Source organism: Callithrix jacchus, chromosome 10 (assembly GCF_049354715.1).
Source record: "Callithrix jacchus isolate 240 chromosome 10, calJac240_pri, whole genome shotgun sequence".
In the NCBI taxonomy this organism is placed as follows: domain Eukaryota; kingdom Metazoa; phylum Chordata; class Mammalia; order Primates; family Cebidae; genus Callithrix; species Callithrix jacchus.
Genome location: NC_133511.1, coordinates 24,064,463 through 24,079,320, shown reverse-complemented (window position 1 = coordinate 24,079,320; position 14,858 = coordinate 24,064,463). Strand labels below are relative to the sequence as shown.

General features: G+C 41.5%; 1 pseudogene; it reads left to right on the top strand.

The window, feature by feature from the left end:
* The first annotated feature begins 1,367 nt into the window (after positions 1–1,367).
* LOC100894912 (polyadenylate-binding protein 1 pseudogene) lies at positions 1,368–6,524 on the top strand (annotated as a pseudogene).
* Positions 6,525–14,858: the final 8,334 nt, after the last annotated feature.

Sequence of the window (14,858 nt, the reverse complement as noted above, 5' to 3'; positions counted from 1 at the left end):
AAGTTCTCCTGGATAATATCCTGAAGAGGGTTTTCCAGCTTGGATTCATTCTCTCCATCACATTCAGGTACACCTATCAAACGCAGATTAGGTCTTTTCACATAATTTCATATTTCTTGGAGGCTTTGCTCATTTCTTTTCACTCTTTTTTCTCTATTCTTCTCATTTTATTTCATTGAGTTGGTCTTCAGTCTCTGATATCCTTTTTTCTGCTTGATCAATTTGGCTATTGAAACTTGTGTATGCTTTGCGACGTTCTTGTGCTGTGTTTTTCAGCTCCATCAAGTCGTTTACATTCTTCTCTAAGCTGTTTATTCTAGTTAGCATCTCATCTAACCTTTTTTCTAGGTTCTTAGTTTCTTTTAGATCTGATAAGTTTGTTATTACCCACCTTCTGAAGCCTCTTTCTGTCAATTCATCAGATTAATTCTCCATCCATCTTTAATCCTTAGCTGGTGAGGAGATGTGATCCCTTGGAGGAAGAGATGTGTCCTGGTTTTTGGTGTTTTCATCCTTTTTGCACTGGTTTCTTCCCATCTTAGTGGCTTTATCTATGTGTGGTCTTTGTAGTTGGTGACTTTAGGATGGAGTTTCTGAGTGGTCGTCTTTTTTGTTGATGTTGAAGTGATTTCTTTCTGTTTCTTAGTTTTCCTTCTAACAGTCAGGCTCCTCTGCTGCAGGACTGCTGGAAGTCCACTCCAGACCCCGCTTGCTTGGGGATTGTTCATGTGGGCTGCAGAACAGTAAGGGTTGCCGCCAGTTTCTTCCTCTGCTATCCTTGTCCCAGAAGGGTACCCACCAGATGACAGCCTGAGCTCTCCTTTATGAGGTGTCTCTTTGTGTATATGGGGTTCCGGGAGTTGTTTGAGGAGACTCTCTGTCCCATATAGGAGCTCAAGTGCTGTGCTGGGAGCTCCATTGTTCTGTGCAAAGCTGCTAGGAAGGTACCTTTAAGTCTGCTGCAGTGGAACTCGTAAACACCTCTTTTCCCTGGTGCTCTGCCCTAGGAAGGTCAGCTTTATTTATAAGTTGCTGCCTTTTCACAGATGCCCTGCCCTGCATGGAGTAGTCTAGTCACAGCCTGCCAGCAGAGGTGTTGCTGACCTGTTGCAGGCTCTGCCCAGCTGCTGTGTGAACTGCCTTGGTAGTGGTGGACTGTCAGTAGTGGCAGACACCCTTCCCTCCACTGAGCTGGACAGTCCTGGATCCAGCTGAGCCTTTTGTGAAACTCTCAATCCAGAGTGTTTTGGATTGCTTGTTTTGTGGGGGTGGTCCCCGCAGAGCCAGATCCCCTGACTCCCTTTCTTAGCCCCCTCCCTTTAGTTGACTGGGCGGCTGTCTCCCAGGCACTCCAGGAGCCAGCCAAAATGGCCACCCGGACTTGTGGGTTTCTGTGCACCAACCCAGCACCGGCTGAAACTGCTGTGCTGAAATCTTGTGGCGCTTTTCAGCCCGGGAATCTCCTGGTCTGTGGGCAGTGAAAACTTATTTGGTAATGTGGTGGGCACTCACTCTCTGCACTGTTCTCGCAGGGAACTGCACTCTGGAGGGGTTCCTATTCGGCCATCTTGGATCCTCCCTGAAATTTACAAATTTTACTCTCTTAAAGAAGTATTCATCATTCCTTGATTTAAGGAATATTTTAAAAACATGAATGGAAACAAGAGGAGGGCAAGATGGCCAACTAGATGCAGCCAGGTGAAGCACCTTTTACCAAGGGACTGAGATGACTGGTGTGCTCTTAACAGTTCTTCAGAGGGAAGGCACTGAGGGTGGATGGAGGGAAGACACAGAAGCTGGGCTGAACGGGGAGAAAGCTGGGAAGCTGCATGGGGTTCCATGCACCAGGACTCATTCCTGGCCCCCAAACAGCTCTAGGGGAATGAGTGACTTGAACTGGCAAGGAACAACCTGCTCTCACCGCAGGCCTCTGGAACCCCAGCAGGAGGAGACCTCTCAGCCACCATGGACACTCTAGTTGGCAGGGAGGGCTGCTTAGAGAAGTGATGGGGGAACAAGTCAGGTGATGAGCCCAGAGGGTTTGGTGTGGGAGTATCTGCAGCAGAGCATGGGCAGGAACAGCCATTCCCCTAGGCTCAACTTACTCTCATAGGAGATGTTAGCCTAAGGAGGACAGTCAGACCTCCACTCTGCAGTGCAGTTTTGCCCATCAGACAGGACTGCTTTTACCTGAGCAACCCTTGGTCTGCTGGCCTCTCCTGGGTCCTCAGCCTGGTTGCACCTACTTGCAGGGCAGTCTCAGGTACCTGAGGCCTGCTTTATAGCTTCTGCACTGGCAGACTGTGCCTGAGTGGTGGAGCGCTCCCAAAGGGCAGCCTCTGTGGCCACACAGCAGCCTGCATGCTCCCTCCCTCCTCATATGTTAGCTTCCTTCAGGCCCATGGCAACTCCCCACATTGCTTTGCTGGTGAGCGCCTGTGTGGGAAGGTTTTGCTTTCCTTTCCCCGCCATTCCCTGACTGCCATTGCAGACAGAGCCTTGGAGGCACAGACCCAGTTAGCCCTACTCCTGCCAGTGCTCCACCATGTGTTAACAGTGGATCCTCCCTTGCACTGAGTGATCACTCCTGCTTGTGGGGCACAGAGGAGGCACCCAGACCTGTGCCTACAAGTGCCCCACCCCCAAACTAACACCACTTTCAGTGTGACTGTGCACACCAGTTGCCAGCAAGGTCCCCCTACCCCAGCTATGTTGCCTCTGCCACTGTGGTGAACATCCACAGGAAGGCAGGCATCCCGGCACCCACAAGCACTCTGCTGCAGCTGTCATTACCTCTGCTACTGGCATGTACAAGGACAGATCACACTGTCACTGCACTATGAAACTCTTTGGCTGATACTACCCATTGGAGTGTAGTGACCAGCAGTCAAGGAACACTTCATCCCCACTCAGTGCAGTGGATTACTAACCTTAAGCAGCCAGAAAACAAAGTTGGTGCCCAATACAAGTCCCCCAGAGTTAGAGCACACAGTTCAGGAGCTGGGAACTGAATGTTGGCCCCTAAAATCTCTCAGATACAAAGCCAGTCAGCTGAATCCACCTTATACCACAATGAAACCCTCAAGGTCATCAAATAGGATAAAAAGAAAATCCATCCAAAGGTCAACAACCTCAAAGACTGAAGGTGGATAAGCCCACAAAGATGAAAAAGAACCCTGATGACACAATGAACCAGAATGCTTTCTTTCCTCCAAGCGACCACATCACCTCTCCAGCAAAGGGTCGGAACTGGGCTGGGAATGTTTGAAATGACAGAAATAGAATTCAGAATATGTGTAGGAATGAAGATCATTGTGCTAAAGGAGTACATTGAAACCCAAACCAAGGAAGCTAAAAATCATGAGAAAACAATGCAGGAGCTGACAGACAAAATAACCAGTGTAGAAAAGAACATAACTGACCTGATAGAGCTGAAAAACACAGTGCAAGAATTTTGTAATGCAATCAATAATTAATATTAACAGCAGAATAGGCCAAGTGGAGGAAAGAATCTCGGAACTTGAAGCCCAGCTTTCTGAAACAAGACAGACAAAAATAGAGCAAAAAGAATGATTAAAACCTCTGATCAATATGAGATTATGTAAAGAGATAAAATCTATGATTCATTGGTGTCCCCCATAGAGATGCGGAGAATGGAAGAAACTTGGAAAACATATTACAGGATAACATTTATGAGAACTTCCCCAATCTAGCTAGAGAGGGCAACATTCAAATTCAGGAAATGCAGAGAACCCCAGTAAGATACTTCACAAGAAGATCATCCCCAAGACACATAATCATCAGATTCTCTAAGATCAAAATGAAAGAGAAAATGTTAAAGGTAGCTAGAGAGAAAGGTCATGTCACTTATAAAGGGAGCCCCATTAGACTATCAGTGGACCTCTCATCAGAAACCCTAACAAGCCAGAAGATTTTGGAGGCCAATATTCAGCATTATTAAAGAAAAGAAGTTCCAACCCAGACTTTCCTATCTGACCAAATTAAGCTTCCTAAGTGAAGGAGAAATAAGATCTTTTTCAGACAAGCAGATGCTGAGGGAATTTGTTACCACCACACCTACCTTAACAAGAGCTCCTGAAGGAGGCACTAAATATGGAAAGACCATTACTAGCCACTACAAAAACACACTGAAGCGCACAGACCAGTGACACTATGAAGCAACTACAAAAACAAGTTTGCAAACTAATCAGCTAACATCATGATGACAAGATCAAATCCATACATATCAATACTAACCTTAAATGTACATGGACTAAATGCCCCAATTAAAAGACACAGAGTGGCAAGCTGGATAAAGAACCGAGACCTACTGGCATGCTTCTAGAAGAGACCCATCTCACGTGCAATGAGGCTCAAAATGAAGAGATGGAGAAAAATCTACCTAGCAAATGGAAAACAGAAAAAAAGCAGGGGTTGCAATCCTAGTTTCAGGCAAAACAGACTTTAGAAAGCCCAGGAACAGATGGATTAACAGCTGAATTCTACCAGATGTACAAACAAGAGCTGGTACCATTCCTGCTGAAACTATTCCAAAAAGTTGAAGAGGAGGGGCTTCTACCTAACTCATTCTATGAAGCCAGTATCATCCTGATACCAAAACCTAGCAGAGACACAATAGAAAAAGAAAACTTCAGGCTAATATCCTTGAACATCAATGCAAAAATCACCAACAAATTACTGGTAAATACAGCAGCATTTCAGAAAGCTTATCTACCATTATCAAGTAGGCTTTATCCTTGAGATGAAAGTTTGGTTCAATATATGCATATCAATAAATGTAACTCATCACATAAACAGAACTGAAGTAAAAAACCACACGATGATCTCAATAGATGCAGAAAAGGCTTTGGATAAAATTCAACACCACTTCATGTTAAAAACTCTCTATACACTAGGTATTGAAGGAACAAACCTAGTAATAATAAGAGCCATCTGTGACAAACCACAGCTGACATCATACTGAATGGGCACAAGCTAGAAGCATTTCCTTTGAAAACCTGCATGAGACAAGGATGCCTTCTTTCACCATTCCTTTTCAACATTGTATTGGAGTCCCAGCTAAGGCAATCAAACAAGAGAAAGAAATTAATGGGATACAAAAAGGAACCAGTCAAGCCAATGGCCAAATCAGGAATGCAATCTCATTCACAACTCTCTCTCAAACACACACACGCACACACACACACACACACACACACACACATTTCTAGAGTACCTAGAAATACAGGTAACCAGCGAGGTAAAAGATCTTTACAAGAAGAACTGCAAAACACTGCTCAAAGAAAGCAGAGATGACACAAGCAAAGGGAAAAATATTCCATTCTCTTGAATAGAAATAATCAATATTATTAAAATGGCCATACTTCCCAAAGCAATTTATAGATTCAATCCTATTCTTATTAAGTTATCATTGACATTCTTCACAGAATCAGAAGAAACTAATCTAGTTTGAAATTCATATGAAACAAAAAAAGAGCCTGAATAGTCAAGGCAATTCTAAGCAAAAAGAACAAAACTGGAGGCATCATGCTACCTGACTTCAAACTATACTACAGGGTTACAGTAACCAAAACAGCATGATACTGATAAAAAACATACATATACAACACAGCATGTTGCTAACACATCAACACAGACAATGGGTCCATGTCATGCAGCTGCAGTTGCTGTAGCTACTACTGCTCTCCACACCATTCCACAGTATAAATATGCTGCAGGAGTTTGCAGTCCTCAGCAACATCTTAATACACAGCCACAAGTTACAATGCAACAGCCTGCTGTTCATGTACAAGGTCAGGACCCTTTGACTGCTTCCTTGCTGGCATCTGCCCCTCCTTAAGAGCAAAAGCAAATATTGGGAGAATGGCCGTTTTCTCTTATTCAAGCCATGCACCCTACTCTTGCTGGTAAAATCCCTGGCATGTTGTTGGAGACTGATGATTCAGAACTTCTTCATATGCTCGAGTCTCCAGAGTCTCTCTGTTCTAAGGTTGATGAAGGTACTGTACTACAGGCCCACCAAGCTAAAGACGCTGCCCAGATGGCTGTTAACAGTGCCACTGGTGTTCCAGCTGTTTAAAATTGATCAGGGACCATGAAAAAACTTGTGCTTCACTGAAGAAAATCTAAGCATTGGAAAACGTAAATGTTATGGGGAAAAAATGTAAAATATAAAGTAATTAAAAAAGGAAAGAAAACTTTGAACCTTATGTTCCGAGCAAATACCAGGTCTAGCAAACATAATGCTAGTCCTAGGTTACTTCTTGATTTAAAATCAAAAAGTATCCACAAAAACAGTAAATATAAAAACAAATTAATGTTTTATAGACCCTGGGAAAAAGAATTTTCAACAAAGTACAAAAATTTAAAGCATTCCTTTCTTTAATTTTGTAATTCTTTACTGTGGAATAGCTCAAAATGTCAGTTCTGTTTTAAGTAACAGAATTGAAAACTGAGCAAGGAAACATAATTTGGATTATAAAATTCTTGCTTTAATAAAAATTCTTAAACAGTGAAAAAAAAAAGCAGACATATAGACCAGTGGAACAGAATAGCGAACCCAGAAATAAGCCCACACACCTACCACTATCTGATCCTCAACAAACCTGACAAAAACAAGCACTGGGGAAAAGATTCTCTATTCAACAAATCGTGCTGGGATAATTGGCCAGCCATATGCACAAGATTGAAACTGTACCTCTTCCTTACACCATATACAAAAATTAACTCAATATGGATTAAAGACTTAAATGTAAAACCCAAAACTATAAGTACCCTGGAAGGCAACGTAGGCAATAGCATTCTGGACATAGGAATGGGCAAACATTTCATGACAAAGATACCAAGAGCAATTGCAGCAAAGCAGAAATAGACAAACAGGATCTGACTGAACTACAGAGCTTCTGCACAGCAAAGGAAGCTATCAATAGAGTGAACAGACTACCTACAGAATGAGTGCAAACTGAACATCTGACAAATGTCTAGTAGCCGGCATGTATAAGAAACTTAAACAAATTCATAAAATAAAACAGCCCATTAAAAAAGTGGACAAAGGACATGAACAAACACTTCTCAAAAGAAGACATACATGCAACCAACAATCATATAAAAAGGAAACTCAGTATCACTGGTCATTAGAGAAATGCAAATCAAAACCATAATGAGATACTATCTCATATGAGTCAGAATGGCTACTTCTTAAAAAGTGAAAAAATAACAGATATTGGTGAGGTTGTGAAGAAAAAGGAACACTTATATGCTGTTGGTAGTAGTGCAAATTAGTTCAACCAATGTGAAGGACAATGTGACAATTCCTCAAAGACCTAAAAACAGAAATACCATTCTACCTATCAATCCCATTACTGGGTATATACCTAAAGGAATATAAATTAGTCTTTTATAGAGAGGCATGCACTTGTATATTCATTGACACACTATTCACAAGAGCAAAGACATGAAATCAACCTAAATGTTCATTAATGGTAGGTTGGACAAAGGAGATATGGCACGTATACCCCATGAAATACCATGCAGCCATACAAAAGAATGAGATCATGCCCTCTGCAGGAACGTGGATGGAGGTGGAGGCCATTATTTTTAGCAAACTAATGCAGCAACAGAAAACCAAATACTGCGTGTTCTCACTTATAAGTTGGAGTGAAATGATGAGAACACATAGACACATACGTGAAAATAACACACACTGGTTCTTGTTGGAGGGTGGATGGTGGGAGGAGAGAAAGTATCAAGAAAAATAACTAATGGGTACTAGGCTTAATCGATGGCTGATGAAATAATCTGTGCAATAAACCCCCATGACACAAGTTTACCTCACAAACCTGTACTTGTCCCCCTGAACTTAAATTTAAAGTTAAATTAAAGAAAATGAATATTGAATTCTATCAAACTGTTTTCTTCTTTGGGGTTTTATTATCTCAAAATCTCCTCACGTTTCTTAGACCCTCAATCTCTTCATCTTCACTGAGTCTTTTACCTTTAAACTTATTCAAACCTGATTTATCCTTAAAAGTTTTGTTTGATACTCCTGTCTTTATCCTTTTCCTCCCCAAAATAAGAAAAGTGACCAATGCTTCTTTCCTCTCCATATTTACATTCTTGTGGCTATTTTTGTTTGTTTGTTACATATACGGTTTATTCCCCATGTTTTCTTTTGTACCCTACTGTAGGATATAACATCCTTATATTTAAAAATGTGATTTTTCTATGCTGTTGAGGACTTTTTGTTCCATCTTCAGGGCATCCTGAGACACAGGTTTAGCTTCTGTTTATGTGCCTTGATTATTCTCCTGGCATTTGGGCATGAAGTCATGAGGTGGAAGGGGCCACTCTGTCTGACCTAAATTTATTTATTCATGTAAATTCAATGTTTAATTTTGATATAATTAAAGATTCACATGTAGTTGTAAAAAACACTGCAGAGATTCCATGTACCTTTTACTCAGTTTCTCTCAATGGTAACATCTTGCAAAACTATGGTGCAATATCACAGCTGAGATGCATGGGTGCAGTCAACATACAGAACAGTTTCATCACCATGAGGGTCCCTCATGTTGTCTGTTGTCTTCTGATAGCCATACCTCCCTCCTTCAAAATGGAATAAATTGTTAATATGCACAACAACTTGGGTAAATCACAAGAGAATTACACTGCATGGAAAAAGCCAATTTCAAATATTAAATTCTGTATGATTCCATTTATGTCACATTCTTGATATGGCAAAATTGCAGAAACAGGGATTAGTGGTTATCTGGCCTAAATCTGAAAGTGTTAGGTCCACTCCAGTTTTTCAACGCTATATTTTATTTCAAAACTATGAGGAAAATAGGTAGTATCATTTAAGAAGGGAAATTCCAGAAAATAATTGTACCATCATTCAATGAACACCATGTTTTGAAGGCAACTTTTTATAGCAATTGGGTATAATTTAATTTTATATTCTTTTCCAAATGTAGAAATTATGGAATTATGGAATAGTTATTGAATAAAAATATGAATCATTCATATAGTGAACTTCTGCCTTAGCCAAAATAATAGAGAATATGTACTGATTCTTGCCTCCGGAAGTGAAGTATCTTTAGAAAAATGTCACCATGGTTATGTGTGATTCTTCCCTGCTGTCTCTACACAGCTCATCACTGCTTCCCTATAGCCAATGGTAACATGACATTTACTTCTCTCTCTCCTTCATGAACAAGTTTCAAGCCCTTTTGGGGCAGCTTCCATTGTTACTTGAATACCCAGAATTTTTGGTAGCTTTGAAAGTTTCTAGATAATTTTTCTGAAAAAGATAATATGATGCTGGGCTTTGCTATGTTGAGCATGTTAGGAGCCTAACCAACTGCCAGGCTCACAAATTGTCTTCCTGAATGTTTGTCATTGTTACAGGAGTCAGTCTGGGAATCCCACTTAGAGTTAATCCTGCACCCTATCCAGGCCTCTGGAAAGAAATGCTCCTAATTTTACTCTGGAGATTAGAAGTCCTTGTGGGAAGTCAAATTCTATTTTTTTTTTTGAGATAGGATCTTGTTCTGTTGTCCAGGCTGAAGTGCAGTGGTGTGATCAGAGCTCACTGCAATCTCAACCTCCTGGGCTCAAGTGATCTCCTTCCTCAGCCTCCTAGGTAGCTAGGACTACAGGTGCAAGGTACCATGCCAAGCATATTTCAAATTTTTCTGTAGAGATGGAGTTTCACTATGTTGCCTAGACTAGTCTCAAACTCCTGGGCTCAAGAGATCCTCAGACTCCCGAAGTGCTGGGATTATATGTGTGAGGCACTGTGCCTGGCCATGGGAAATAAAATTCTGTGCAGAAATCAAAGTGTGCTCTATTTGTAAAAACTACACATTTTCTTATTTATTGAAGAAACTCTTCCGAGGAGAGTATCTGAAGGAAGTTTCTTTGGGTTTCCAGTCAGATCTCTGATCTATACACATGTAAAAGAAAACTCCTTTTAAATATCATCTTATGACCCTAGTGCCACAGATGGATGGTTTTGTTTTGTTTTTTCTTCAATTGGAGTGGAGTGGTTGGGCACAGATTTGATTTGAAACCATGGTTTTTAGACCAGAACTGATTCCAGGATAATGGAGGCTTTAATTTCCTTACCATTACAGAAAAAGAGAAGAATATATACTTAGGACTTCCCTACCCAAATGCCATCCGAGCCACCTCTCTTCTAGGAAGTGGGAGCACAAGGGACTGAAGGACTCTGCACTGCTCACCCTAAGCTGAATAGGGAGTGTGGTTGCATGGTGGTATCTTTTGTCTCTTTATGTTCTTCCTGATATGAAGGCCTGAAAATTCAGTATTTTGGAAATTGCCTCCTTGCTTAATTTGATTCTGGTGTGGGGGTGACTGATGCAATGAGGACAGAAATCATGATGTCTCTAGGTCTCTTGTCAGTTCTCATTTCTGATTCAAAATGTGGTTCCTGAGCAACCTGGGCAGCTCCTGAGGCTCTCTGAGATACTGTTTCCCCATATTTTCTGTGAGTACTGGGTTTCCTGTTGCACACTCTAGTATCGCCCAGCCTGAGGAGCTGGTTGTGTCAGGACATTTCAAACCTGGGAATGCACTCACATGAGAAAGGCTCAGAAAGGCACAGAAAGACACAGGAAGAGACAGGTGTTCCTACATTACTCATCAGCCCTGTGCTAAGGCTAGTCATTCCCTTGTTAAGGCAATAGAAATTCTCATTTCAGAGTCATGGAATCTGTTTGGTCCAAAATGATGTTCTTCTGTCCTACCTGCAGAGATGACTCCCCAGAAGTGAATGGCTGTGGGAAATTTCTCAATAGAGACAACTTTATTTCTGTTTGCTTCATAAGTGGACAATTCCAGCCTATACACTTCTTCTCATTCTTAAACTGAGCTAAGTTAAACTGAGCCACTTAAACTGAGCTAAGTTCTCTCCTCAACATCCTGGTGAGCTTGTCTTCAGCTTTTTTTTTCTTTTCTTTTTTTTAGATATCTTACTCCTTTGTCATTTTAATTAAAATAATAATGAACTCTATATCTGAGAGGTACATCACCACTAATTTGAAGTGCTAGATTCTGTCATCATCTTTAGCTGTTTTGCTATTAGTGATCACGCTAATACTTTTGGCCTGGGGTCATGATGGGATCTGTGTGCCTCAGGTCTGTTCTCTGCCAATGCTTGGCTTGCACTGGAATAGGTATCGATGGTGTCATGGCCCACTCAGAGGCAATGGTCAGTCTGTCTTTCTGTGACCACAGCTTCATCAACTATTGTGCATGGTATGCTTCTTTTCATCAAGCTCTCCTTACAGCACCAGCTTCACAGGCTGTTAACTTTATAGTCATAGCGTTACGACTGATCATCTTCATCTCTGACATATTATCCTTTCCAGCATTCTCCATTTTCTCTTTTCTGTGGCAAATTCAAAAATCTTTTCTTTTTTTTGGATTATGTACATGCATGTATCTTAGTTCACTTCCTGGGACCAGGGACTACACCAATGGTCTCTTGAAGGCTTCAAAAAAGGCAGATTCTAGGTCCCGTTCACAATTTCTGCTTTGGTAGGTTTAAAGTAGCAATCAAGATATTTTATTCCCAAGAAGTTCCCAGGTGACACTTCTGCTGTTGCTCTTGGAACCAACTTTTAAAAACCACTGGGTTATTCCATTATCTTCTACAGCAGTGGCAGCCATGCTGAACACAACAGCTAGTTCCCTGAGATGAGAACTCTGAAATTTCTCATGTGACTTGAAGACACATTAATATAAAAGGTACATTTTGCCTTTGAATTCTTTCATGATATGTTCTGCATGATAAAAACTTTCCTTCTAAATAGTGATGGTTTAAAATTTTCCTCAAATAGTTTTTTCATCTTCTTTCCTCTTGGTGCAACTTTGGTTTTATTCCTCTCCATTATGGATTGAGTTTATCAGAAGACCCTAAGATGAAGATTCATATTAAAGCGATTTCTTTGGAGACATTTTAGGCAAATCTAGTGGAGGGATGCACAAATGAGTCTGAGGCAGACTGAGAAAGTGTGCAATGGTAAACAAATTCTGATAATGGGCAGATTTGGCTCAAACCTACATGAAGTATTTGAAGACATGAATTATCCTAGACAGGGGCCAGGCTTTGGGAATATTTTTGCCCTGACACATGTCAGTCATGGGTTCAGGGATGTTCCAGGGGACATAGTGCGTGTGGCACACTTCTTTTCACCTATGTGCCACATGCAGTATGTCCCCTGGAACATCCCTGAACCCATGACTGACATGTATCAGGGCAAAAACATTTCCAGGCTCTCCTGAGCAGGAGACGTGGGCTCTGGCACCTGGAGTAGAACTCTCTGGCAAACAAAAGTAGGTGCTGGCTGTTGGGAGTTTGTGAAAGCTTACTTGAAATTGGTGTGCATCAAAATGAGAACAGGATCTGAGAACACGGGGGTGGAGCACTGACAAGTGTCTGGTACACCTACCAACTGGCAGAGGTGTTTCTTTGTTACTGATGTGACATTAAGAAGAGAACAATTGCATCTGAATTGGTCATTTATTTATTTCCTGAGCTTTCCTCATTCTGGATACATTTTCTGCTCTTGATGCGTGAGCATAAACAAAACTCCTAATACAACATATCTATCTTTATCCTGAAACTCTACCTATTGAGTAAAATTTTGATTTTTCTAATTGTGAGTGAACTAATCCCCCTTAGAAGAGAAGCCTATTTGCTATTAGTGGTATCCTGGCTTCCTATGCCTTTGCTCTTCCCAAACATTTAGAGCTGGAACCACTGACTTTGTACCATTTATCTTGACCCTATTTCATTTGTAACAAAAACCTCTCAGTTTCCCAGAGACCTTACCCTCTTGGAGGTCTTGGATGACTCCTTGCTGCTCCCAGCACTTCTGTCCAATAAACCCAAGATATTTGGGTGGCCTACATTTTATCATCTTACTCTTCCTATCCATTTGGTCCTCATTGTAAAGCTGTGTTTATGAGTATGCTGGTTATCCCCTGTTTGCCTTTTAAATGCATTCTCAGCACAGATCCGTCCTGCTCCGTCTCCTGGGAGTCTGATGGATATGGACTGCATTAGCAGACTCTCTTGCCCTTTGTCTTAGAAAGAAATGCAGGGAAAGAAGAGAGCATGGCAGTGTATTCGTTCCTCTGGCCTCTCCTTATGGGAGTGCTGTGAACTGCGTGCCTCCACCAGGAGTCACACTCATGCCAAGTGCCTCTCCCACACAGCTCTCTTTACCATTTCAGCCTGCACTTTGAAATGGTGCCTCCTTTACTAGTCCTGGGATGCTGAACACTCTCTCGTGATTTTCCTACATCCTACACATACTTTGAAATTAGTTTCTGTTCTCTGTCTAACCAAATCTTGTAACATCTTGTGCATCAGAGGGCCTGGCTGGTGGCCAGTGGGATTAGTTTTCTAGAATTTCTTCCGGTCATCTCTCTGTCCTTTACTCACACAAATAATGGCAGAATGGAGTGCCCTGTTACTGCTCTGAATTCAAGAATGTTATTCCAAGTGGGAAGTGCTGGTGAATTGTTGCAGAACAACATCTACCCTTTTTCTTCTTGAAGTTACATATGGTGTGGAAAAGCAGGCTTCTAAAACAGCTTACATTTTGTTTATTTATCCACAGATTGTATAGAATAATCTCGGTCCCTAGAAGTAGGTCAGGTCACCAACTGGTACAGGAAAACGTCGGGGCTGAAGGGGAAATAGCTCTTGAGAGGTTGCCCTCTTTACATTTTCTAGTTCCTTTTTTGAGATAATTTGAAAAAATAAATATTTCAGCAGTGATATAGTTCTTAGCTGTATCTCATGTTTTCACAAGAGGAAACCAGGTTTGGGCAAATGATATCCCTTCTTTCTGAATGGGCCAATTCTCGCTGGCCAAAAATGGGTAATTCCTTTTAAATGGGCACCTATTTTTCAGGACCTAGCAGAGTAAAGACTGAGAGGAATCGTTTTACTTTATCCACATTACCACTCTTCCTTGCTGAAGCTGGGTGACTTAACTGGAGATGAAAGGCCTTGTCTCCATACGGTTCTCTTTTTAGGACTTGCCTGTCCTCTGGACCAGCATTTGTACCCTCTTTTATGTACCCCATCTGTTTTCGTAGGGGGGGTGCTGATACCGTTTGTATCTCCTTGTGCCTGAGTTCATTAGACTTATGTGGGAAAAGCAATGAGGGAATTAGAAAATCCCAGTGTGGTTGAAGATTTAAGCTGTATCCTCCAGTTAACTTTATCAGTATTAAAACTGAAATTTTGAGCTGGGCACAGTGGCTGATGCCTGTAATTCCAGCACTGTGGGAGGCCGAGGTGGGTAGATAGGCTGAGGTCAGAAGTTCGAGACCAGCCTGGCCAACATGGTGAAACCCTGTCTCTACTAAACATACAAAAATTAGCCGGCCGTGGTGGCAAGCACCTGCAATCCCAGCTACTTGGGAGGCTGAAGGAGGAGAATGTCTTCAACTCGGGAGGTGGAGGTTGCAGTGAGCCAAGATCGCACTGTTGTGCTCCAGTCTGGGCAACAGAGTGAGACTTCGTCTCAGGAAAAAAAAAAAAAAAGAAAAAAAAAGAAAATTATTGTCATAAAAGGAAATGGAGAAACAAACTGTATATTAATACTATGGTATAATACACTGCTGCATATAACAACATGGACACATCTATCTCACAGACATAATGAACAAAATAAACCAGGAAACAAAATATGTCAAATTCAAGAATAGGCAAAGTTAGTCTATAAACGTAGAATGCAAGATTTGGGAACTTCTTGGGAGAGTGGTGTTGCTGTTGACTAAAGAGAGGCATAAAGAAA